Below are 26,404 nucleotides of genomic sequence, written 5' to 3' on the forward strand. Positions count from 1 at the left end.
CAAGCTGTCCCAGGCTCATTCACTACATATCTTGCCCCAAGACTTGCAATCAGAAGTCTCTAAGAAAACCTGGTTTCTTATACTGGAAAACGAGATTTCAAAACCATAATTTGTGTCTTAGAAATGCTCATTGCTACTGAATTGGTCATTTTTTCTATGCATATCAGTAGATAAAAATAATTCATGAATTCATATAGCAATTGTGGATTGCAGGATTTTTTACTTAACATTTCCTATATTATGTCATATTCTTTTCCACCCAGAATCAGCACAAAGATCAGGAGGCATAGAATTAAAATATCCAATAGTAACTACTGTGCTTTATTACACACATAAACTCAGAATAGCGATACTAATACCACCACCATTACAGTTAGAACAGTTTTGGGGTGTTTTGTTTGTTTTTGGTCAAACTTTTTTTACACTGTCATAATTGTGGATGGATTCACTTGTGGTTGTAAAATAATTTGGTACCCTTTAACTGTGTTCCATGGTGGAAACATCTCGCAGAACTGGAGTACAATATCACATCCAGAGTATTGACATTGACCAAAACATCTCCATAGCAGTGGGATCCCACCTGCCGCCTGTTACTGCCACACCTTCCCAGCAACCACCAGTCTGTGATGTGAAACATCTGTTATTTCACAAATGTATGCCTGGAATCATACAGGATGCAACCATTTAGGATTGGTTTCTTTTTCCACTCACCATAATTCTCTGGAGATTCTTCCAGCTTATCCTGGGTATCACTAGTCTGTTCTGTTGTATCACTGAATAAGCAGTCCACGGTGCGGATGACCACAGTTTGCGCATTTACTTATTGAATGAATTGACATAGTTTCCAGCTTGGGGGTATTATGAGTAGAGCTGTGTAATCATTATGTGGGGCTTTTTGTGTGGACATAAATCTTTATCTCTCCCGGGGAAAAAATGCCCAGGAATGTAGAGAACAATTTTTAAAAATATTTTTATTTATTTATTTGATAGATCACAAGTAGAGAGGCAGGCAGAGAGAGGGAGGAGCAAGCTCCCTGCAGAGCAGAAAGCCCGATGGGGGGCTCGATCCCTGGACCCTGAGGTCATGACCTGAGCCAAAGACAGAGGCTTAAGCCACTGAGCCATCCAGGGGCCCTGTCGAGAATAATTTTTAAAAAACATTTTTCATGCGCTCTCACACTAGGTCGTTTGACTGTATCCACAATGTCTGGACAAATGATTCTCATTCTGCTCTCTCTCAACCTGCACTAATCTTCTGTACATCACTGTATTAGTGCTCGCTGCTCTCCCTACACGGGTTTTCCTACGACCTGCACATCTCTTTGTCTGGAAGTACGTTGCCCCTTCTTGCCACCCTCGCCTCCCCTTATTTTTGGCCAGTTCTCAAGCACTTAAAGTGAAGTGTTCTCTCGTCGCTTTCAGGACTGAATCAAGATTTCCCAAGAGAGACATAAATGCAAGTCCGGAGTTTTTCAAGGTGTGTAAACCCAGCATAACACAGGCTACCTAGGAAAAGGAGTTTTTCAAGTCTAAGAAAAAAAAAATTCAACTGGCTTGACTGGGAGAGAGAATGTTACTTTCTGTTTGGAGCTCTGAATGCTTTTTTTTTTTTTTTTTTTTTTTTGCAAAAGATCATTCTTCTGCAAGAGGGGCTTCCAGAAGTGGAACGGGAGGGGCCTCCTCTCGAGCTGGATGGGGATGGAGTCGCGTGAGGTGCGCAGGCTTCTCTTCCCCGCTGGTTGGTGCTATTGCGGCGGTGCTCACCTGGCTGGGGACGCCCGGCAGCCCTGAGCCTCCGCGGTACCCGGCTGACGGGCAGAAGCAGTGAGCGTGCGCACAAGTATGTGGTGCAATCTGAGGACCTCATATTTGGCGCTGCAGTGAGCTTAGAGGACACTTCTCAGGAACGCCCGGGTTTCTCAGGCCACGTGGGGTTAGTCCCAGTTGCCCTGGCTGTCAGCGCCCCCCTCAAACCTCCGGTCCTCTCTCAGGGCAGGTGGGCGGCTCAGCGGGAAGCGGACCCCTTGGACTTTCCCGTCCGCCCCGCCCCCACAGGCCTGCGTCTGCCGCGCGAGCAGCCGGGTGTTCTCTGTCTGAGGCCCGGCACGCAGCCTGGAGGGCTGCCACGTCAGGGCCGCGAGCGTTGTGTGGGCTCGCGCCAGTTTCCACTTGGCCTTCACTTGTCCCTTGGGCTGTTTATCACGCTGGGGGGACCCATTGTGTCTGGGAGCGGGGCTGAGGAGGCGGAAGAGCAGCGGGGGTTCCTGAAACTGACTCTTTGAAGGGAAAGGGAATATTCTCTGGCCCCGGGCCCGCGGGGGCTTTCTGCGCGGGGTGGGGCATCCTGCATTCCGCGTCTGGGCGTGGGCTGGAACCTGCGAGCTTTCTCGCCCCCGGAGCCCAAGCAAGTCTGGGCTCACAGCATTTTCCCTGGAGAACCGACTCCGTTTCCAGTCACCATCTTAGTCTCCCAGTCACCGCGAATTGTTTCCTTGTTGCTGTTCAAGCTTCGGTTTGATGAAGGAAGCAGTCTCTCAGGGTTTTCATCTCCTGTCCGGGGCCTCCCTCTCAGGGAAAGGTCTCGCAGGCTTAATCACAATGGCCGGAAAGAGCGTGCGTCTGAACCAGCGTCGCTGCCTTTCGGCCGGCCCTTTCCCGCTGCCCTCTGTTCCCCGGCTGTCCCACCTCAGCTCCTGTCTTTCCTGAGCGCGTGTGATTTGATTACTTCATCCGGCTTGCTTGGCCCCTGCTGCTCTGGGGAAAGTGTGTGGGCTCTGAGCCCAGACAGGCTGGTCAGGACTCCGCTGTCCAGCCAGATGCCAAGTATACTCCCTCGTCGCCTTTGCAAAGCTCCTACTAAGTGCCAGCAGCTCGGGGGTGGGGGTGGGGTGGGGGGAGGTGACTGGGGGGGCAGCCTTTGGGGCGCTTACAATATGCTACCCTCCTCACAGTCCACTTCATCTGAGCCTGGCTCTTCTTACCTTGAGGTTGAAGGAATGAGGGGAAGGCCCCTGCGCTCCAAACATCAGTTCCCTCTCTCGCACTATGCTGCCCGCAGGAGCCTTCTCTGAATTTTTTTTTTCCCCTACAGATGGTTTTATTAGAGTGTTTCACAGTTCCGTAATAGAAAATCCACATCCATAATGGTGTAAATACAAGGGAATTTGTCCCAAGGTGGAGCTAGTTGAAAGGCTGATTTGCTTCCCAAGTTCTCAGTCTTATCAGGACTGCCCATCAATAGATCTGTATTCTCCCAGACCCACACTCCTGCCTGCCTCACTTTTGGCCTTAGGCTGGTTTCCCTCCTGGTGAAGGCAGCTGCCAGTACTCCAGGGTCCTTGTTCACATCTAAGAGGAGGGAAGAGGCCCCTCTTCTCCCAAACAGAACAGAGCCCCAAGTTTTACTCTGAATGCATTGATTTAGGTTTTGCATCCATCCCTGAACCACATCTCCCACAAGAGAAAACACGTCAGGCAACCAGGGTGCCTTCCTGGTCTCTCCAAACCACAGGTCATTAGAGAAGGGACATGGGTAGGTGGGCCCTCACTGTCCCTCACAACATATGATTACGAAAAACTAGTCAAAAAATAACATCACAGGGTGGCTTGGGTGAGGTAGCGGGGTGGGTTTGGTGGGTTCCCACCTTCCGCCTGGCTCCCCGAATGTTTTGTACCTCCACGTGGAAGTGTTGTCTCCAAAAGGGGTGGGGTTTGAGAAATGGCCACGTTTTCTCTGAAAAGGAGAAATGGTGGTTCTTGAAGTTAGGTTTGAAGTTCTTTGTATTCTATTCAAGGAGAGAGAGAGAGAATCTTTAGCAGGCTCCACACACAGCTTGGAGCCCAATGTGAGGCTTGATCCCAGAACCCTGAGATCATGACCTGAGGCAAAATCCAGAGTCAGGGGACGCCTGGGTGGCTCAGTTGGTTAAGCAGCTGCCTTCAGCTCAGGTCATGATCCCAGTGTCCTGGGATCAAGTCCCACATCGGGCTCCTTGCTCCGCGGGGAGCCTGCTTCTCCCTCTGACTCTTCCTTCCACTCTGTCTGCCTGTGCTCGCTCTCACTCACTCTCTCTCTGACAAATAAATAAATAAAATCTTTAAAAAAAAAAAAAATCCAGAGTCAGATCCCAACCAACTGAGTCACCCAGGTGACTCTCTTTGTTTTTTAAAGCACGTTTGTGAACGTACTCAAGGTTGCCCCTGACTCTGCCTATTTTGATACTGCTACTGGGTTTTCCCTCTGAGGTGCACCTGGCTTCAGAGAAAAGCCTATATGGGTCTGGTCCCATTTGCTACTGTTTGCGGGGTTCCCTTCTCCAGCAGTCACTGGAGGGGTGCTTTAGACACAGCAGCAAAGCAGCTAATGGGATGCTATAAATTTATGAATTAACCAAATACTTTCTAAGGAATTTAATTTTTTTTCTTTTGAAATACAGTTCTCCAAAAGGTGCCCTTTATGTATTTGGGGAATCCTGAATGCCTCAGTTAATAGTTGAAACATCATTTAGCCAAGATACAATTCATGTGGGTACACAATGTTCTGGGGCGGCCCTCCGTTCCATGAACAGCTCCTATCACTCAGCACTGTTTCTTTACAAAGTCCTCTTCATTGACAGGAGGTAAAATTACCTAGAGTGTTCATGACTTAAAAGGCCAAGGGTCTCTCATGTGACTGAGTTTGGGGTGCTGAGGCAGGGTCCAGGGGAAGCCACTTGCTGGGGTATGAGGGCTTAGTGAAAGTGGGTACCACTTCCCTGGGTCTCTGGAAAAGAGAGAAGGTGGAATGCCTGGCATTCCTCAGTTAGGTGGGGAAAGGATTTAAATTCCACAGAGGAGTCTGCAAAGATGAACTAGTCCTTATGTTATCTTCTTAATTGTGACACTTGGCATTTTCCTTATTTCTCCATCACAGTTGCCTCTTGGGGAAGCAGTCCAGCCGTGGGAATATACCCACATGGCTCCCCTTTGCATCTCGGATCCTTGAGAGCCAGGAACACAAAGGGCCTGTGTTCCACCCCATGGCTCCCTTCATAGCCCTTGGGACCCAACCAAGAGGAATGCCATTTCTGCACTAGCTGGGACTGAGAGAGAGTCTGCATTTGCTGAGCTCTTACTGTAAGCATCAACTGCTGACCTTGGCAATTCACCTGTGACAACTCATGGAACCTCACGATGACCCTGTGAGGTAGATGCTTGTTGCCAGGTGAGGTACTGTACAGCTCGACCACAAGGGTCACTGCAGGGAACTGAAGACAGTGAGCCAAGCTCAAGCTTGTAGAAAACCAAGACCACAGCATTTCAGAGTGTTCTGGAGCTCAGACAAGGTCTGGCTGACGTCGTGATTGATGCCTTCCCCTGCCTCATCCCATTCCAGCTGTGTTGTAATCTTTAGCTTCTAAGAAGGGTTTGCCCAGGATCTCACTGTCATCTGGCATGGCCAGCCCAGGTGTGTGGGAGTGGGTGTGTGCATGTGAACATACCCCATAGGGAAAAGGAGCTGGTCTTTTCCAAGAAATGAGGAGCACAAGCTGGATCTGAATGTGCCAGAACAACTGGTTGGAAAAAAAGGGCCATTGATTTAGGTACAAGGCTCTGAATATCTGGTCTCACCTCTTTCACCCTTTGTTCTCCAAATACAAAACTTTGTATTGTTAACGACAAGAGCTGACACTGGGCAGCATACTAAGCACTTGAGCTACCTCTCGGAATCTGCAGGGCAACTCTGGGGGCCACCATCACTTTTCTTGGTTGTACAGAGGGGGAAAGGAAGGCTTCGAGAGTTAAATGTTATATAAACCGTGGCAAGGGATTTTAATTCTGACGTGGCTTTCCAGAGGCCACACTCTCTCTTGGACTGACCATCCACCTGATGTCGCTTCCTAGATTGTAGACTGAGAAACAACTGTCATGGACCCAGCACCAGCCAGTGGAAGGAAAGGGGGTCTTGTGCATGTAAATCATCCCCTTACAGGTGGGCTTTTAGCATCAGTCCACTTCACTGCCACACAAGCCTGGACTCTCGAAGTCTCAGCTCTTTAGGGCTCCTCAGGACCCATGTACCTCTTGAGCTTAGTGTGCAGGCAGCAAGGTTGTTCTCAGAGCCATGTGCCATGTAATTGGAGGGTGGCTGATGCCTGATTCAGACTTACATGTCTGCAGCTGCCCAGATCTGGACTGTCTGAGTGCTTAAGTCCTTTCTGGGTCAAATTTAAGGTCAGGGATGCCTGGGTGGCTCAGACAGTTAAGCTGCTGCCTGAGCTGTGGCTCAGGTCCTGATCCCAGGGTCCTGGGATCGAGTCCTGCATCGGGCTCCCTGCTCAGCCAGGAGCCTGCTTCTCTCTCTGCCTCTGCCTGCCACTCTGCCTGCTTGTGTTCTCTCTCTCTCTCTCTCTCTGACAAATAAATAAATAAATAAAATCTTTAAAAAAAAAAATTTAAGGTTAGTTAGAGGACATGGGGGGCACAATAACCCTTTGGAAGGAAAGAAGAAAGGGAGGAAAGGGTAGAAGGATCCTCCAAGGAGCTGAGTACTCTGTAGCCTCAGAAAGGCAGCAAAATAAATCATGGCTCCGCATCAGACCCTAGGCCCCCTTTGGTGTTTCAAAAAAAGAAAAGGAAAGGAAAAAGATTAGCTCACAGTCTAGGTGGACAGGTTTCTTAAATCTCCTTCACAGCCAAAGGAGGTGAAGACAAGCTATAAGAACTGATGGACTCCAGCTGAGACCAGTTGGATTTGCATTCCAGCTCTGTGATGGGCCGCAGGGCCCCTTTGTTCTCTGACTTCAGTCATTTCTTCTTGCTCTGATTTCTGACTCTCCCCACTGTCTGTCCATCTTACTCCTTGGCTGTTGTCCCCACATGTGTAAAATTCGACACAGTTAAATAGCACATGTACTTATTCTCTATAGTATTTTCACTTAAACTTATGTCACATTTTGTTATGTTGCTATACTTTGTGTTCTTTTTTTAAAGATTATTTATTTTAGAGGGTGGGGGAGGGGCAGAGGGAGAGGGGAAGCGGAGTCCCCACTGAGTACGGAGCCCTAGGAGGGGCTCCATTTTACCACCCCGAGATTACGACCCCAGCCAAAATAGGAGTCAGACGTTCAACCGACAGAGCCACCCAGGCGCCCCGATACACTTTGTGATTTTTATTTCAAGGATGATATATTATTTTCCATTGGGTCAGTGCACCATCAGTTATGAAAACGTTCATCAAGTTCTAGGCATTTAGCAACCAGATCACTCCCCATCAAAGAGACTTGAGTTCCTAAAATTACAGCTCTGACTTGGTTCTTTCCAAGGCACTTTTCTAGGGCCATTAACCCCGTCCAGGTAGGGCCACTTCACAGACCATATTGCCCTGTAATTACTTCCCCTAGTCAGGCTACAGACTTCTGAAGCTGACCTCCTTCTACCCTTGTGGAATTCATTGCCCTTTCCAGCTCAGAACCTTGATCTCAGCAACACTGACAGCTTTAGTAACTTCACATTTCAGGAAATTAGGATTAGGTCTTTGTCCCTCTGCTCCCTAAGAACTTCTGGGGTCCTAATGCAAATTTTATCCACAGCCCTACACAGTTTAAGACCACATCAATAATTCCTCTCGTAAAAAAACACACGAAAAATTAAGCTTCATCCTACCACACATCTTGCCACATTTTCTTAGGAATCGCTCAGAATGTATTTACAGATTTTGCTTCGTTTGCTATTACCATCTTTCTAAACAATCTATCCACTTAGTTACTAGCTATAAATAAGGGTAACAGTCTTCACACACACACACACACACACACACACACACACACACAGACATACATACACAATGATTGTTTTTATTTGTCATCAGTGTAATATAGCATCTCAAGCTTGCTTTGAGTTCCTTAGACTCCCAACTAGGGTAAACTTGCTCTCCTGTATTTGACATTTCCTTTTCCTTTTGAGTAAATTATTTGTTCACACCTGGATCACTGAGGCTTCTGGGTCACAAGCTACAAACACCACCTCAGGCTGGTTTAGCAGAAAAGGATCTTATGAAGGGCCACAGAATCTCCAGTGGGGCCAGAGCGTCAGGCGGAGGGTTTTTACAGCTGGGAGTGATGCCCAAAATCCTGCTGCAGGACTGGCTCCTTCACCTTGCTGCTGGGCAAAGACCTGCAGGCACCCACAGTCACGCCTGCCCTGCTGCCTTTGACAACAGATCCCACACAGGCTCCCCCTCCTTCCCATCAAAGCTTACAGTTCTGAGCTGTGTGGGTGCATTCCATTGCTCACCACCAGGGAGGGTGGGAAAAGGTGTCCTAATTCTCAATAGAGGGAGGGTTCTGCCTCAAGAGGTGGTGGGCTCTGCAAACATAGGAGCGGAGTTAAAAGAAGCCTGGATGGCTCTATTAGTTTTATTTTGCTGCCTCGGCACGTTGTCATACACTTATGGCTGAAAGTAACACAATTTTATTCTCTTACAGTTCTGAAAGTTGGAAGTCAGACACAAGTCTGAGTGGCTGAAATGCAGGTGTTTGTGGGGCTGTATTCCTCTCTGGAGGCTCTAGGAGGTGCTCTATAATCTGATTCCTTGCCTTTCCCTGCCTGCTTTCCTTGGCTTGTGGCTATTTCCATCTTCAAACCAGTAATAATGGATGCAAATCCTTCTCATAACACAGCACCCTGAATGTCCACATCTCTCTCCCACTTTTTAAAAAAATTATTTTTATTAATATAGAATATATTATTTGCCCCAGGGGTACAGGTCTGTGAATCATCAGGCCTTTCACATTTCACAGCACTCACCATAGCACATACCCTCCCTCCCCAATGTCCATCACCTAACCACCCTCTCCTTACCCTCCCCCCACCCCCAGCAACCCTCAGTTTGTTTTGTGAGATTAAGAGTCTCTTAATCTCTCTCCTGATCCCATCTTGTTTCATTTTTTCTTTCCTTACCCCCCACAACTGCCCACCCTGCCTCTCTAATTCCTCATATCAGAGAGATCATATGATAATTGTCTTTCTCTGATCGACTTATTTTGCTCAGTATAATACCCTCTAGTTCATCCACATCATTGCAAATGGCAAAATTTCATTTCTTTTGAGGGCTGCATAGTATTCCATTGTGTGTGTGTGTGTTTGTGTGTGTGTGTGTATTACATCTTCTTTATCCATTCATCTGTTGATGGACGTTTCTTTCTCCCACTTTTAAGGACCCTTGTGATTATATTGTACCTGCCTGCATAATCCAGGATCATCTCATTTTAAGGTCAGTTAATTAGCAAACTTTATTCTTCTGTTGTGTAATGTAATGAATCCCTAGGTTCTGGGATTAGGATATGGCTATTTTTGGGAGGGGGGGCATTGTCCTGTCTATCACAGTTGCCAGAAAAATCCAAATATCTATCACAACCTCTGTAGCCTGCTTATTTATTGAAGTCATCATGATTTGGTTATACATCGAAATACTCTCTCCAGATTTTTAACTTTTATCAGTCATAGGGAATCAAGCTCTTTTCCCCAGTCTGCTGTTGTGGTTTGATATGGAATTTAAAAACATTTAAATATTAAGATCCATCCATTTTCTTTTTTCCCTTTGTGACTTTAATACTGAGGACATTCACCCTTCAGAGATCTAATAACCTGGTAACTTTGTGCTTTTCTTTCTTTCTTTCTTTCTTTTTTTTTTTTTTTAAGATTTTATTTATTTGAGAGAGAGAGAGTGGGAGGCGGAGGGCAAAGGGAGAAAGACTAGCAGACTCCATGCTGAGCCCAGAGATTCTGACCAGCGCCAAAATCAAGAGTTGGATACTCCACCGACTGAGCCAGCCAGGTTCCCCTTATTCTGTGCTTTTCATCCAATGCTTACACTTCAGTAAATTCTTCTGAAGTTTATTTTGATGTCCTTTATAAGGAGTGCCTCTAACTTCACTGTTTTTCCCAATTTCTAGCCGTTTACCTCAATACTACCAGTAAACAAACTTCAGTTGTTCTCTTTCCAACATAGAACTGTAATGTCTGATTTTTATTGAGTATTTAATATTTATTAAACGCCAAGTACAGCTAACATTATTTTTGTCTCATTGCAGAAACCCAGGGTGACCCGAGGCATATGTGTTGAGTTCAGTGGCTAAGCTTAACACACAGCACTCACTCAGTAAGCATTTGTTGAATGAACGAATGAAATCATATTAATAATAAATTTGTATTTCAGTCAGTCCTTATTGATTTCACCATTCTACCCTTATGATCCTCTTTCTTGAATTTGGGGGCCCATTTCTAGTTTCTTTTCTTTTCTTTTTTTTTTAAGACCATTTCTAGTTTCTTAACTATATATGTTTTTCACCAGCACCACGTTTTACTATTAGTGTTTTTGAATTCTATGTGTTTAATGCTGGAATTTTAAGTTTTATTTTGTTGACATGATATTTGATCAGATTTATCTGTGTTCAGATTTGAGTGCTGGTGCTAAGTAGGAATGGGTGAGGTGGCAGACATGTGCTTGGTGGGGTTTGGACAAAGCTTTCAGTTCCGAAGATGCAGTCACAACTGCAAAAGAGTCTAACAGAAGAAAGGTCTCCTGAGTGATGCACTTGTCGGTAACTCCCCATCAGCTACTCACTCACTAGTAGAGAATTTTTCTCTCACATCTGAATTTTGCATAACAGTGTGCGGTTTCAGGGGCAATGGGAGAATAAACAACCATTCAAAATGTAAGCACTTTTCTCTTCTTCCCAGAAGGCTTTCTCTTTTGAAGTGACGTTATTTCTAGTATCCTGTGTATTCATGTAGATCCCAGCACAGTTAGAATGTGCTTAGCAATCCATGATGATGTTTCATTTGAAAAATTCCAATAATTTAATTCCAATAATTTAAATTCTCTTATATTGTTTTACCTACCAAGTTGTGAATAGACAAGCATTCATGTAGCCTGTGTAATGCCGGCATTAGTTTTTCGTGGAAGTGAAGGAAGAGGGGATGAGAACAGTCAAAAAGGTGCATCTGCTGGGACCCCTGGTTGGCTCAGTCAGTTGGGCATGAGACTCTTTATATGGGCTCAGGTTATGATCTCAGGGTCCGGAATGGAGCCCTGTCTCTGGCTTCTCCGTGCTCAGCAGCCCAGAGTCTGCTTCTTGCCTGTATCCTCTCCCTTGGCCCTGGCTCCCTGGAGTGCACAGCCCCTCTCTCTCTCAAATAAATAAATCTAAGGAAAAAAAAAAAAAAGAATCCCAAGGCTTTATGCATATTTTAAAAATGTTGTCCTTGTGGAGGTACTTTACCAAGACAGTATGATAAAGCATATTTTTATCTGTCGGTTTCTTAGATTGATGTATAACTTTTAAGTATCATTTACATGATATGTGGGCCTCCACTTCCACTCTTGTCCCAAGCCCTGCAGGTGTTAGAGGCAGAGCTGTTTGTGTCTACTGAGATAATTAATTACAAGTTTCTTTCTCTTGCAAACTGTGGGGAAATAAATTGCATCTGTAATAATATTATTTAGCAAAATTTGTGTTTCTAAGATAAAATCAAACTAGGCATGGTGCACTATTTTTTTTGCTTTCACATTGCCACATGTGTTTTACTAAATTTGATTTAGGATTTTTGCAGTCCTGTGTGAGTGAGACTGGCATCACTTTCCTATCTTTTGATGTTTGTGGCATCAAATGAGTCAGAAAGTGTCTTATTAATTTTTCTTTATGTTGTTTCAAACTTTAATATTAGGTCTGTACAAGTTTGGAATTTTTACACCTTCCTGATGAGTTGAAGTTTTTAAATACTATACCCTTATCTTAGTTTAGTAATGATTTTGCCTTCAACTTTAGTAATTTAGTAATTACTTTAGTAATTTAGTTTAGTAATGTTTTTTTGTAATAGTTTAGTTTAGTAATGATTTTGCCTGAAACTTTACTTTGTCTGATACTCTGTTTCATTTGGTTAGTATAGAAAGTTCATTTTGCTGATAATTTGCATTCTGTATATTTCTCAATCACTATTTTCCCCTGGTCTATTATTTTATGTTTTAGGTGTATCTTTTCTATATTTCATATACCTGGATTCTTAAAAATTTAGTCTGGTGAACTCTTTTTTTTTTTTTTTTTTTTTTTTTAAACTACTCTCTACATTTCACTAGGGGCTTGAACTCATGACCCTGAGATCAAGACTCACATGCTGTACTGACTGAGCCAGCCAGGTACCCATGATGAACTCTATTTTTTTAATTGGAGAGTTTCAACTCTTTACATTTGTTGTAACTACACATATACTGGATTTATTTCTACCATCTTAATATGTGTCTTAAAAAAAAAACAAACTATGTGACTGTATTAGTCTGCTCAGATTGCTATAACAAAAATACCACAAACTCAGTGACTTAAAAAATAGAAATTTATTTCCTTATAGAACTGGAGGCTAGAAGTCTCAGATCAAGATGCTTTTTGGAGAGGACTCTCTTCCTGACTTGTAGACAACCACCATCTTGCTGTGTGCTCACATGACTTTTTTGTGCAAACAAGCAGAGGTATGGGAAGATCTCTGGTGTCTTTTCCTGTAAGGACACTAATCCCATTGGATTAGGATCCCACCCTTAATGATTTACTTAAAGGACTCATCTCCAAATATAGCCATATGGAGGTTAGGGCATCAACATATAAATTGGGTGGGGAGTAGGGGTGTGGGAGAGCACATAGTCCATAATAATAGCATTCTAGATTATCTCTCTATATTCCAGAGTTCTGATTCTCTCTTTGGGTGTATGCTCTATTCTGAGAGATCTTACATTCTAGTGTGGAGACAGAGACAAATAACATAATATTAAATAGAACATACCTGAGAGAGATTAAAGAGTTGTATGTATTTGAGAGGGGGTTACAACTTGGGGGTCTGGCAATGGAATCACTGGGAAGGTGACATTTAAGAAAATCTCAAAGAAGGTAAGGAAATGAGTAACACAGATAAATAGGGAAAATTGTTCTAGGAAGAGGGAATATCTAGGGCAGAGGTCTGGAGGATGAAATGCTCCTGAGGTGTTTGAGCAACAAAGTACAGTCAGAGTGGATGGAAAGGAGTGAGCAAGGGAAAGAGGTAGAGAGGTAACAAGCACTAGGCCATAAGCAAGCTAAAATTAGTACAGTCCACCCAGTTAACAATCCAAACTATGTTTTCATTTCAGGAGGCCGTGGTAAGAACTTTGACTCAGGTGTTGAAGAAGAGAGGGGATCATGGAGGGATTCGAAAAGAGAAGTGGTTTGCTTTGATTCCACAGCTTGATTCAAGTTGCTAGATGGAATATCAATTGGGAGGAGCTGAGACAGAGCAGGAAGCAGCACACGGAGACCCCAGGGAGCACTAGCATTCTCGTGAGGAGGATCAAGACAAACTTCAGACTTTTAATCTTAGAAGATACTTCAATATGTTGAAAAGCTGAGATAGTTGGGACTCCTGGGTGGCTCAGTCGGTTAAGTGTTTGCCTTTGGCTCAGGTCTTGATCCTGGAGTCCTGGGATAGAGTCCCACATAGGGTTCCCTGCTCGACGGGGAGTCTGGTTTTCCCTCTGCCTGCTGCTCCCCCTGCTTGTGCGCGCTCTCTCCAGTCTCTCTGATAAATACATACATACATACATATCTTTAAAAAATAACAAAGAAAAGCTGTCATCAACACAGAGAGCAGCTGCTTGACTGTCTTGATGTAGAAATGAAAGGGGTAGGTCTTAGAAGGTTGAGGTCTCTGAGGGGGTCAGAAAATTTAGCCTCTTCCCAACTGTGTTCCAAACCAATGGAGAAATAAGACAAGAGGTATGCAGAGAAAGGCCAAAACATCAACTCTATGATGGGGTCAAGTCTAGGTTGGAAGAAGTGGTTTCGTGTTGGGGCAATGGACTTTGTAACTGAATCTGAGCATTAGACAGATGTACCTTCCCAGTGCAGAAGATACTGGACTATCTCAGGCCTCCTCCAGTGAGGGCAGGACATTGTTGTTAAGCCTACAGCACCAGGAGCCAGGAGCAGCGAACGTGAGCTCCACACAGGCAAACTAGGTTTCCAAGAATGAAAAGTGTAGGGAGGGGCTGAGCTGAGCTTGAATCAGAGACCAAAAACCATACTAATTCAGTTCCAAGAAGAGGTGAGTACATTTCCTCTTAACATTACCCAACTTTTTATTCTGCTGACCTTTCAAGTTTAATGATTGATGTCCTGTATAATTTAAATTCTTCAGTATAGGCTCTGTGATGTAACTATGTTCTTTAATCTACACTCTGAGTATTCAATTTTCCTAATTCAGGAATATACACTCCAGGGGTCATTGGGCTACTAAACGTGCTTCAGCTCTCTTAATGTCTGATTAGCAACAGAAGCTCTGGTAATTAGATAAATGGATGTCATCAGTCAAATGACAGGTATATAAGATGTGGGCTGGAAATTATAGACAATTCCACTGTTACCTAAAATTTTAGTGATAGTGGATAACAACCCATTAAATAAAATTTCATGAGTTCACACTGAAACAAAGCTCTCCCTTATAATAGAAATGAAACAATAAAAATAAATGATTGAATTATAAACTCATCAATGTTACCTGAAATAGTGGGTGTGTTTCCTGACAAACTGTGTATTTTTATAGTCTCAAAGTATCTTCCTGGTGATGGATTATTAATCATGTGAGGGTGAAAGTAGTGACTTTATAGTGAAGAACCTTAGAGTGCCCCATTGTAACCAAGCCATCAAAATTAATATCACCCAGTATTGGGGCAAACCATTGTCACATGCATCGCAATAGGCTGCACGGCATCACTTCTGTATCATTCCTGCCAAAAATGTATAACCTTAATTTATTCATGAGGAGATGTCAGGCAAAACCAAAATGAGGAATAGTCTACAAACTAACTAGTCTTTACTCTTCAAAAATGTCAAGGTGGACAAAGGCAAAAATGACTGGGAAGCGGTCCCAGCTTCAAGGAGAAGGAGAGACTTCATGGTCCTGCAACCTGGAAAGGAATCTAGACCAAGACAAAAAATAGGTATAAAGAACAATACTAAGACAATGACAAAATTTGAATATAGGCTGTGGATTAAATAATAGGTAAATATCAATGTTAAATTCCCTAATTTGGATATTACTACTCTTCTTGTGTAGGAGAATATCCTTGTTCTTAGGGGGAAAGACCCACTCTGAAATCCTTTGTGGACAATTATTATGCCTGAATCTGACTCTACTCTGTCTCCAGAATATTGTCATATCTGCATCTAGTTAACCTTCCATGCATAGAACAGAGCTGGGACTTCATAGAGATCCCAGAACAGGTTGTAGGATTGTTTCCTACCTGATTGCTAATCAGCATTTACATGGGTAGAGGAATTCAGTCTAAGATTCACTTTCATTCTCACTTGGCAGTGAGGTTACAGCGGAGGCCACAGATACTTACAAAAGGAGTCTGTTGTGAATAATGACATGATTTTGCATGGTTTTGCAAGCAAATTCTAAGTGTGTGGCCCAGCAGGGGGTATAGTTATCTTGGGAGAGGTCAAAACTCATGGGGAGGGTTCTGCTCCTGTCCTTGTGGACTGGCCATTGTTTCTTTGGGTGTCCTCCAGACCACAGGTGGGGAGAATGCTGGATTTATCAAAGCTAAGGATACGGATGCTACATGACCCTCCTTCGTTCAGCTCCCTCCCATGGCCTTATACCTAATTTTGTATTCATCATTTATGTTCCTTTTTCCTTAAACTGCTCCCTCTCTGCAAAGTGTATAAGGCTCAGCACCCCCTCTCCCCTGCCAAAATTTGCTGGGTAGTTTAGGTGTTGCCTACAGAAGGCTCTGAGATCGGTCACAACCATACATTAAGCCTCAGGGTTCCTCTACACAGAACTGGAAATGAACACCTGTTCTGTTTCCAACCCCCATTTAAATCAGTCACATTGTCTATCACCAGAGGTTCTTCGATGAGAGCAAATGATAACAGTAGAATACCTCACCCATAAAATGCAAACATTATAAAGAGACCCCAGATGTATATATAAATTCCTCATCCATTAAAAATTCTCAGGGAGAAATGAAAGTTTAAAGATTAGACCTGATTGGATGATAAAGTACATTTTGAAATCAAATATCTTCCCCTTGAGTCAAAGTCCAAATAAATGAAAGTCTAAAATTGAAAAAAAAAAAATCCATCTCCTCACCTCCTCTCCTAATTCCTAATGTCTCCTCTAGCTGAGACCCTTGTGGCAACTCTAACCTGGGCCATCTCCCAGGAATGTAGGCGGTTCCTTAAGACACAGTCTTGGTTTCTACCGAATTGAGGAAATGAGTGACTCTCTAGTCCTTGATAATTTTCTCAGGAAAAAAAAAAATATGTTCTTAATGTTGACAGAGCTCATAGCAGAGACAATGGTATCTAAGGAAAGAAAGATAGAATAAAAAAGTCCCTCTTCCTCTGTCTTGGACCCCAGGTCTGAAACAACATTATGAAGGATAGGAGGTCCCATGGAGCTGCAGGAATGAACAGATAAAAGGCGGAAAACACAGGTAAGCATTGTCTTCCTGCAACAATTTACTGTGACCAGTGGTGCCATACACTCACTGTCTCATGCTCTGGGGTGCAGTGGTGAACAAGGCAAGGGTAGGTTGAGCCCATGCATCCCCAAATGCAAGTGGTCAGCTTTCACTCCTAGCTTGGACTGAGAACAGCTTTGCCAGAACAGGATATCATCTGAACTCCTATTTCACCCACCCCGTAACCAAGAATAATAGTGCATCCTACTTTTATTCCAGAATAATCCACAAAGAGAGCACTCACCTAGGAAGAAAAAGGGAGGGAACCACTAGGTCAGAACACACAAATATGGAAGAAAATCAATTGATTTCAAACAAATCAATTGTTTCCTCTGGCCTTGTCAGCCCGAGAGAGCTTGTTGGAAAGCTGTGCCACTGCGCACCCTGAGACCGATTTTCAGGACAGGGATTGTTTATTACAGATCTTATTAAAGAGATTGCTAGGGGCGCCTGGGTGGCTTAGTGGGTTAAAGCTTCTGCCTTCGGCTCAGGTCGTGATCCCAGGGTCCCGCATCGGGCTCTCTGCTCAGCAGGAAGCCTGCTTCCTCCTGTCTCTCTCTCTGCCTGCCTCTCTGCCTACTTGTGATCTCTGTCTGTCAAATAAATAAATAAAATCTTAAAAAAAATAAGATTGCTGCTTTACTTTTAAAAAATTTTTAATTTAAATTTTACTTAGGTAACATACAGTGCAATATTACTTTCAGGAGTAAAACTCAGTGGTTCATCACTTACATGCAACACCCAGGGGCCATCACAACAAGTGCCCTCTTTAATGCCCATCACCCATTTAGCCCTCCCCTACCTCCATCCCTCCATCAACCCACAGTGTATTCTCTGACATTAAGAGCCTCTTATGATTTATTTCCCTCTCCCCTCTTTTTTCTCACTCCTGTAGGTTTATCTGTTTTATTTCCTAAATTCCACATATGAGTGAAATCATATATTTGTCTTAGATTGACTTATTTTACTAAGTATATACACTCTAGCTCCACCCATATGACTGCATTCTTTTTCATGGCTGAGTAATATTTCAGTGTAGATATATATCTACAGCATCTTCTTTATCTATTCATATGACTCCAAAATATGGCTCTTTTCATAGTTTGGCTATTGTTGATAATGCTGCTGTAAACATCAGGGTGCATGTCCCCCTTTGAATCTGTATTTTTATATCCTTCAGGGTACTTTTAATTTACTATTATAAAATAATGACCTTTTCTATCATCCTCCTGCGGCTTCTCAGGGCACAAGTCACTTCTCTTAGTTCTTTACTACCTGTAGTGTGTTGAAACTCCTAGCATATTACTGACACTGCTCAATGGAAATATTCCTTCTAATGTGTACACACACTTGAACATTTATCCTCTGCTAAATTGCTATTCCATCTTGACTTTTTGCTCACCGATCTTGACCAAGAAACAGAAGTTTCTTGGTTTTTACCAAGTTTCTTGGTTTCAGGTGTTTACATGTTAAGTTCTTTCTCTTCACCTTTGTCTGGAGGGTGGAGATGCGTATTGCTAGGTAAATCATCAACCAGGTCTTTAGCAGGAAAGAAGCTGCAGCCATTAGCTGAAGGAAAGTTGGATGTTTAGATGCTGTAGCATACACAGAGTACACAAAACATATTATACAGTTCTTTATTTTACCTGTAAAACATTTATCTGTCTATACCAAACTTTCTGTCCCCCTCCCCCTAACTGTTCTCTCAGTGTTTTTATCCCCTATCCTCCCTGTAGGTCCTCTTCACTGGAGCAAAATGCCCTACTCCCATCCTTGTAGTCAGGAGCTTGGGCAAGGTGATTTTCCACCAGAGGGAGCACTGTTGGCCATGTTTGTCCCTGGGATAAGACAAAGGGAACCTTCAGAGCCCACTTCCATGTGTATCTGAAGGAGACATGCAATGAAGAGGACAAAGAACAACCTCATTTCTTGGCCAAGATGAAAGGAAGGCAATATGGGTACCTTTGTAGTAGCACCAAGTTACAGATCTCCACGTCTTCCCAATTCTCTTAGGAATCTTTATCTGTACAAAGGTGGCAAGGAGGAACCAATTAAATATGGAACATACTCAGACATCTGGGCAGGTAATTAAAACCAGCTACTGATTCAGTCATTCTGCTTATTTCTTCAATTTCCTTTCTATTTTAGAATTCTCACCTCTCCTCACCTGTGATTGTCAAAACAGAGCGAGAGTTAGCCGGGTGCATGGCTCACATCTAAATCAGGGACTGTTCTTATACTTGTAATTCATCAGCATACATTCACAATTCTATTTTTACAAGGTTCCATGGTAACATCCCTAAAACAGGGATGTGTCCACAAAACAGTAGAATTGATGGGAAGTAAACATTCAGATCATCCCTTTGATTGGTCATTGTGGTACCAATAATGATCTACCACCCCACCCCCCGAATTAACAGAGTTTCAGGCCAATTTAAGTGTCAAAACTACTTGTATTCCAGAAAACCTAAACTGGAAATTGTTTTCCAGGATAATAATAGAACCACCAAAAGGGCCAAATTTGAGGTAAATATATAATCACTAGAAGTCTTCCATGTAAGGAAGAATCAGAAAAATAAAACAAAGAGAGACCCCATTCACAAAACAAAACCTATAAAGTACCAAAGAATACTTTTAATGTGAAATATGGGTGACCTGTAAGAAGAAACCGAACCAATCAACCAAAGTAACAAACAAAAATGATGGTAAGCCGCAGGAAGTCCTGACTAAATGGAAAGAAGAAACATGTTCCTTTTGAAAGCAAGATTATTTATTTTATTTACTTATTTTTTTTAATTTTTAATTTTTAATTTTTTAGAGAGACAGCAAGAGAGTGCAAACAGTGAGGGGCAGAGATTGAGAGAGAGAGAGAGGTTTTTTTTTTTTTCAAGATTTTTATTTATTTATTTGAGAGAGAGAGAGTGCACAACCAGTGGCTGGGGGAGGGGGCGGTGGTGGGTGGAAGGACAGAGGGAGAGGGAGAAGTAAACTTCCCGCTGAGCGGGAAGCCCGATGTGGGGACCCTGAGATCATGACCTGAGGTTCCCAAGATCAAGTCCCGAACCAAAGGCAGATGCTTAACTGACTGAACCACCCAGGTGTCCTTAGAAGCAAGAAAATTGAACACACGAAACAAACCCAGTTTCTACTCAAGTTAATTTATATGTTTGACAAATTTCCAACAAAAACTGTGGAATATTTTTGAAAGGTAAAATTATTTACCTCAAGAGGATGATAAATAAACATCAGATTAAGAGGTGGCATCAAAGAAATGATCACGATGATCTCGATGGGTTAGAGCACTGCCATTGTGAAAAGATGTTCTCAGACTTCAGCAAAGAGTGTGATACTAATGTAAATCAGTGGAACATAGGAACTGTGATAGAAATGGACACTAGTATGCATAAGAAACAAAAGTATTGTAAAGAAGGCCACATGATCAATGGGAAAAGGAAAGATTACTCAGCCAGTTCTATTAAGGGATTTGACAGCCTTAAAAGTATCTATCTGTGTCGTTTTCTAACATTGCACACAGAAATTAATTCTAAGTAATTAAAGAAAAAAATTTTAAATCAAAATATATCAAATTAGAACAAAATAGAAGTGAATCTTTAGACTTCTGAAGGTTAGCAATGTCAAGACATATAGAATAGGTATGAATAAACAAAAACAACACTCTACATGCAATAAAATAGAATAAAATGCAGATGACAGAGGAAAAATATTTCCAGGGAAAAGGACCGACAAGGTGTCTAGCACTAATAATTAAAATATAATTAAAAACCTGTAAACAAAGAAAACCCTCTAGAATCTCAATATGGGCAAAGGACTTGAAAAAATATTTTAGGGAGGAATTAAACTCGTCAGCACACAAATATAAAAATGTTCATCTTTATTAGTTGCAAAAGAAATGTAAAGACAAATTATAAAGAGTTTCAAATTTAACTATTAGCAAAATTTTTAAAAATGTTAATCAAGGCTAATGACAGTTTAATGAACCTGGAGTTCTCATGAATTTCTATTGGCAGCAATCCTTTTGGAAAACATTTAGACAGTATATATCAGGCTTCTGAAAATGTTTATACTATTGAAACAGAATGTCACTTTTGAGGATCTCCTGCACATATGGAAAGCTTTTTGTACAATCTGATTGCATCATTATTTATGAAATGATATGATAAAAAGTGTCAAAGTGTTCAGCTATAGGAAAAGGGTTATGTAAACCTTGGTATATTCAGATAAGGGATACCAGATTGTGTGTATTTCTTTTTTAAGATTTTATTTATTTATTTGACAGACACAGACAGAGGGAACACAAGAAGGGGGAGTGGGAGAGGGAGAAGGCTTCCCACCAAGCAAGGAGCCTGATGCCCTGATGCAGGGCTCCATCCCAGCACCCTAGGATCATGATCTGAGCCAAAGGTAGATACTTAATGAGTGAGCCACCCAGGCTCCCCGATTGTATGTATTTGTGATTACAAGGTTTATGCATAGAAAAGTAATAGTTGTGTTTGGATTGAGCAGTGGATTTTTTTATTTGTTAATTTTTAAATACTGCCTTTTTTTTTTTAAAGATTTTATTTATTTATTTGACAGAAGAGATCACAAGTAGGCAGAGAGGCAGGCAGAGAGAGAGGAGGAAGCAGGCTTCCCGCTGAGTAGAGAGCCCGATGTGGGGCTCAATCCCAGGACCCCAAGATCATGACCTGAGCCCAAGGCAGAGGCTTACCCCACTGAGCCACCCAGGCGCCCTTAAATATTGCTTTTTAAATTACATGAAAATTTTTTTATGTGGGAAAAATAGGAAATACAAATAAACAAAAAGAAAAAAAATACGTGAAATCTTATCTTCCAGAGGCAATCCCTGCTAATATTTTAGTTCATGTCTTCCCAAACTGAAACAACTTACTTTATATTTTGAATAGGTAGTACATTCATATGTTTAAAAAACAAGAAAATATAAAAAGATGTAATAGTGAAAAGTTTCCTTCTTGTGCTTAATCCTCTAGTGTCAGTTTCCCATTCCTGTTCTTAGATTTTTAAATATATCATGCATTCACGCAATAGATTTCCTTCCCTTGTAACCCAAGGGGTAGCATACCATACACACTGTTCTGAAACTTGCTTTTTTTATTTTTTTCCATTTACTGCTCTATCTGGGAGGACTTTGGAGGTCAGTACTACTGAACTCACTAATTGTTTTCTCAGTACACAGCACGCCATTGTGTGAACATGCTGGAGAGGATTCAACCAGTCTGCCATCAACGTTCAGACTTCTTTTGTAGGTAAACTTTTCTTTTTAGTTTTCTATGGTTTCATAATGACTTTTAATAAATTCACAGTTTAACAAAAAAGGAAATCTTGGAATCATAGAAATCTAAAAAGATAAGCCTAATCTCCATAGAAATCTGCTCCCATGAAGGCAACTCAGTATTCAGTGACATGATATTATGACAATATTCTGTGAAACAATCTGTCAGTGATTTCCAAAATAAAATTTGCGATTCTTAGAGCGCCAGCCAGCCAGACTTCTTGGTAGGGATTCAGTGAGGACAGGGCTGCACTGGGTGGGAGATTTTTAAATAGCTCAAAGGCCAAAGCACACTGGAGGGTGTCAGGGCTCATTCTGACATTTCAGTTGGATATAAATTGAGAGCTGAATCTTTATCAAAATGAAAAGTGTACACAGTGATGGTCTCCTAAGAGGAAACCTAGGGTAAACACCATGTGTCATTGAGAAGGTAATTTCTTACATGTGTTTCAGCTACCTATTGCTGTGTAAAAAGCCATCCCCAAACACAGTAGCTAAACAATAACCAGTTACTTCTCATGATTCTGTGGGTTGATGCCTCTCCATTGGAAGGAACTTCTGCCCCATGTTGTGTGGCCAAGGACGCTTTCGCTGTTGTATTCCGTCAACAGCTTGGTTGGAACTGGAACGTCCAAATGGTTTTCCTCCACTTGTGACCTTTCAGGGGTCTAGCTCTAAGATAAAGCATTCCAGGAGGACAACCACCTCCACCCCCTCCAAGTGCAAGTACTTCTTAAGCTTCTACTTGCACCGTACTTGCTAATGTCCCATTGGCCAAAGCCAATCACAAGACCAAGGCCAGAGTCTAGGACTTGAATACACAAAGGTACGAATACCAGGAAATGTTTCACCAGGGACACCAAAGAGACTGTCACTAAAGTTACAAATGGGAATTAAGTGAAACATGGAAATAGCACCAGAGATCATACAAATGAAGTTTCTGACTTTAAAAAACATCTCTCAAAAATCTTAGAATGCAGCCAAATAATGTTGATTGTAAATTAAAATGTGTAAACAGCAGTTTAATTTTTAGGAAGTGTCTATTTATCTAGCTAATGGGAAACAAGTTTTACCCTATCAGTGTGTCCTTTTGACTCTCCTGGCCCAGGGTTCTTAAGAGGATCTCTGTCTGTGGCTCCATATTTCTCCACAAGTTCTGCCATCAGGCTGAAGCAGGGAGACATGAATGTGGATGGATGATACAGTGCCAATGGTAATCGCTACCAAAGGGCTTGAGTCGCACTGACAGTAAGTAGAAAAACAATGAGAAATGTTTCTATCAAAAGCAAAGCATTCAAATTTAAAAGACAATGTTGGGTAGAGGATACACAATCAGTTGAGGAATGCTAGCAAGACAATTGGGATTTTGTACATAAATTGAACTGTTTAGAAGGAAAAACAAAACAGATCAACCACATTAACAGACCAGCTGAATCTTGACCAGCTGAGAGCAGACATACTGGCTGTTAATATGGAAAATTATTTTGACAATTAAAAAAGTTAATCGTAGTGGAAAGGATGAATGTTGAAAGAGCTGCTTAAGCCCTGAGAAAATTAGCAATATCAAGAAGGAAAGGCAAAAAGAGGATAACTCTAAAATAAAGCCAAGTATCTCCTGTAAATATGAGTAGATTAAACTTATTCATGAAGGTTGAAGCAAATTATACTTATTTTTATTCTCTCTTTTTTTCTAGTAATTACAGAGTAAATGCTAGACTAGAAACATAGATTGGGTATGCAAAAATCTACTTAAAAGAAGAAATGGGTTGGTAAAAATGTGGCTTTCTGCATAAATTTGCTTTATGTAATTTTTTGTTACGGCAAAAACTAGAAAGCTTCTAAATGGCAATTGAACGGAATGGAGTGATTCATTGATCAAATTATTTGACTGCTTCAAAATGAAAAACTGAACATTTTGATATTTTAAGCAATGAGCCAGATATTTAAATTATACTGTTTAGCCCCAGAGTGTTTCCTTCCTTATCTGGGATTAGCAAATACTAAGAACCATGCTTCTTCCTAAAATACAGTGGAAAAAATGTTTTGATGAGTCTTTGTACATGGCGTAGGGGTGGCTATGATGGTGATTTGGTGGTGACTGCTGATTTATTAAATATGTAGTATGAGCTGGGTACTGTGCTCAGTGCTTCACATGCTTATTCTCCGTTACCCATCATCCCCATTTTACAGATGAGGAAATTGAGACACAGCAATGTTAAATCACTTGAGAGTCACATGTTTAGTAAAGGGTGGAGGTAAGATTTGAACCAGGTAGTTTGGCTCTAACATTCCACTGATTTCAGAGCTCTATTAAGGGCTGAGTAAATAAACCTGGGAGTTACCATAGCAACCAAAGAAAGGAATGTGAAGAATTGTTGACATACCCATCTCAATATACAATCTGTGATTCCAATTTTCTTCTTTCTACTCCCATCCTTTTTTTCCTGGTGCTACTTTTACAAAGCAGTCTATCCAAATAATTTACCCTTAAACCAATAGGATATTAGAAAAATGCAATTCTGTAGGTATAACTTATTTGCTCTTTTTTCCGTTGTAGATTTGGTAAGGAAATAAATTCTAAATTTTCCATTTAATTTAAACAGCCCAGAGTTGGTATCTTAGGCTACAAGCTAGAGCCCTATTTTAAAGACGTGGTCCTTTGTCGCCATCTGGAGGAAGAGTTGTAAAAATCTCCTTTATTTTGGGAGGTCCATCTTTAGCACCTGCATGATTCAACCACAGATTATGATGGATTATGTACAAAGAGATAAAAGCAGAATTCAAAAACAAAATTTGAGTAGGGCATTTTGTGGCATCCCAGTACTTCAAGAATATCTAAAAACTACACTATAGTTTAGAGAAAGATGACGTATAAAAAGTTGATTCTAACATTTTAAAGGACAATTTGTGGTTTTCATTAAGTTCTTTTTTTTTTTTTAAGATTTATTTATTATTTATTTGACAGAGATCACAAGTAGGCAGAGAGGCAGGCAGAGAGAGAGGAGGAAGCAGGCTCCCTGCTGAGCAGAGAGCCCAATGCGATGCTCGATTCCAGAACCTTGAGATCATGACCTGGGCCGAAGGCAGAGGCTTAACTCACTGCGCCACCCAGGCGCCCCTTTCATCAAGTTCTAGTGTATTGAACTATCTTTTCATAAAATGCACCTGTAAGCACAATCTTTGCTTTCGAAAGGTTTGTGTTCAAGGAGGAGAAGACAAACTGCATCTCTTTCCAAGGTTATTTCTGTTGGCGTGGTGCCCCCTCTGCTTCTTTAGAACACACTTAGCTCTTTGCTGGCAGGCTCACTATATCCCTAGCAACCAGCAAGGTTTCTGGCCTGTCATGGGCACTCAGTAAGCACTTGTCAAGTGAATGTTTTCCTTCTTGTGTTCCCTAATCCACCTTTGCTATGTAACTGTGCAGACAACCTAGAATACACCAAAAATCTTGGTCAGGCCCAGCCTGCTTGTTTTATCAGCAAACAAAATGCAATTTCTCCAAGGCAACTCAGCCTCCAGGATTAAAAAATTAAATGCCCCTTGAGTTTCACAAGGCCTAAAATTCCATTATGAGCAACCACCTTTTTGAGTGTTACCCTTTAAGAATATCTTTTTTAAATGTTCACACTTCATAGGAAAATTAACATCTTTATAAATTAGATTTTTAAAAATTTATTTGAGAGAGAGAATGAGAGAGAGAGAGAGCATGAGAAGGCGAAGGGTCAGAGGGAGAAGCAGATTCCCTGCCGAGCAGGGAGCCAGATGCAGGACTCGATCCCAGAACTCCAGGATCATGACCTGAGCCAAAGGCAGTTGTTTAACCAACTGAGCCACCCAGGCACCCCAAGAAAATTAACATCTTGACTACTATTAACTCTAATTTTGTCTGGATGAAAGGCAGCCTTAACCCCTGGGTACAACAGGAAATTGTGAAAGGCAATTGGTTGAGGTATGGGAAGAAAATATTACAATACCTATTTATGGCATCTTCAAAATGTCTTTGTTTTGTATGCTTCATAAGGTACATGATTTATAAATACAGTAGTATATGTGTATAATTTATCTTCCTATGTTTCCACATATGTTGGTGTACTCACTCAAAAAATTTTAGCAAGGGGCACCTGGGTGGTTCAGTGGGTTAAGCCTTTGCCTTCAGCTCAGGTCATAATCTCAGGGTCTTGAGATCGAGCCCCGAGTAGGGCTCTCTGCTCAGCAGGGAGCCTGCTTCCTCCTCTCTCTCCTCCTGCCTCTCTGCCTACTCTGATCTCTTGCTCTGTCAAATAAATAAATAAAATCTTAAAAGAAAAAAAAAAAGACTCTCTAAAAAAATTTTTTTTTTTCGGCAATTAAGTTTGAAGGCCACTGGCAAAGACATGACTTTGGAGTCAGGCCTCAGTATGAAGTTTGGCTCTGTCGTTTCCAGGCTGTAAGAACTTGTGTAGATTCTTTAACCTCTTAAAGACTTTATTTCCTTTCTCACAAAATAGGGATAATAATATTGCTATTGCAGGTTTGTGGTGAAAATTCAAAGAGTTGTCTATTGAGTGTTCTGTCCTGGG

At 41.8% G+C, this 26,404-nt stretch overlaps 1 long non-coding RNA gene across 1 annotated transcript; it reads left to right on the forward strand.

Annotated features, from left to right (window-relative positions):
* The first annotated feature begins 13,611 nt into the window (after positions 1-13,611).
* LOC116596529 lies at positions 13,612-18,609 on the forward strand. Its single transcript, XR_004288160.1, has 3 exons — positions 13,612-15,001; positions 16,432-16,507; positions 18,271-18,609. It is a non-coding gene; the product is annotated as an uncharacterized LOC116596529 (long non-coding RNA).
* Positions 18,610-26,404: the final 7,795 nt, after the last annotated feature.

Source organism: Mustela erminea, chromosome 7 (assembly GCF_009829155.1).
Source record: "Mustela erminea isolate mMusErm1 chromosome 7, mMusErm1.Pri, whole genome shotgun sequence".
NCBI classification, from domain to species: Eukaryota; Metazoa; Chordata; class Mammalia; order Carnivora; family Mustelidae; genus Mustela; species Mustela erminea.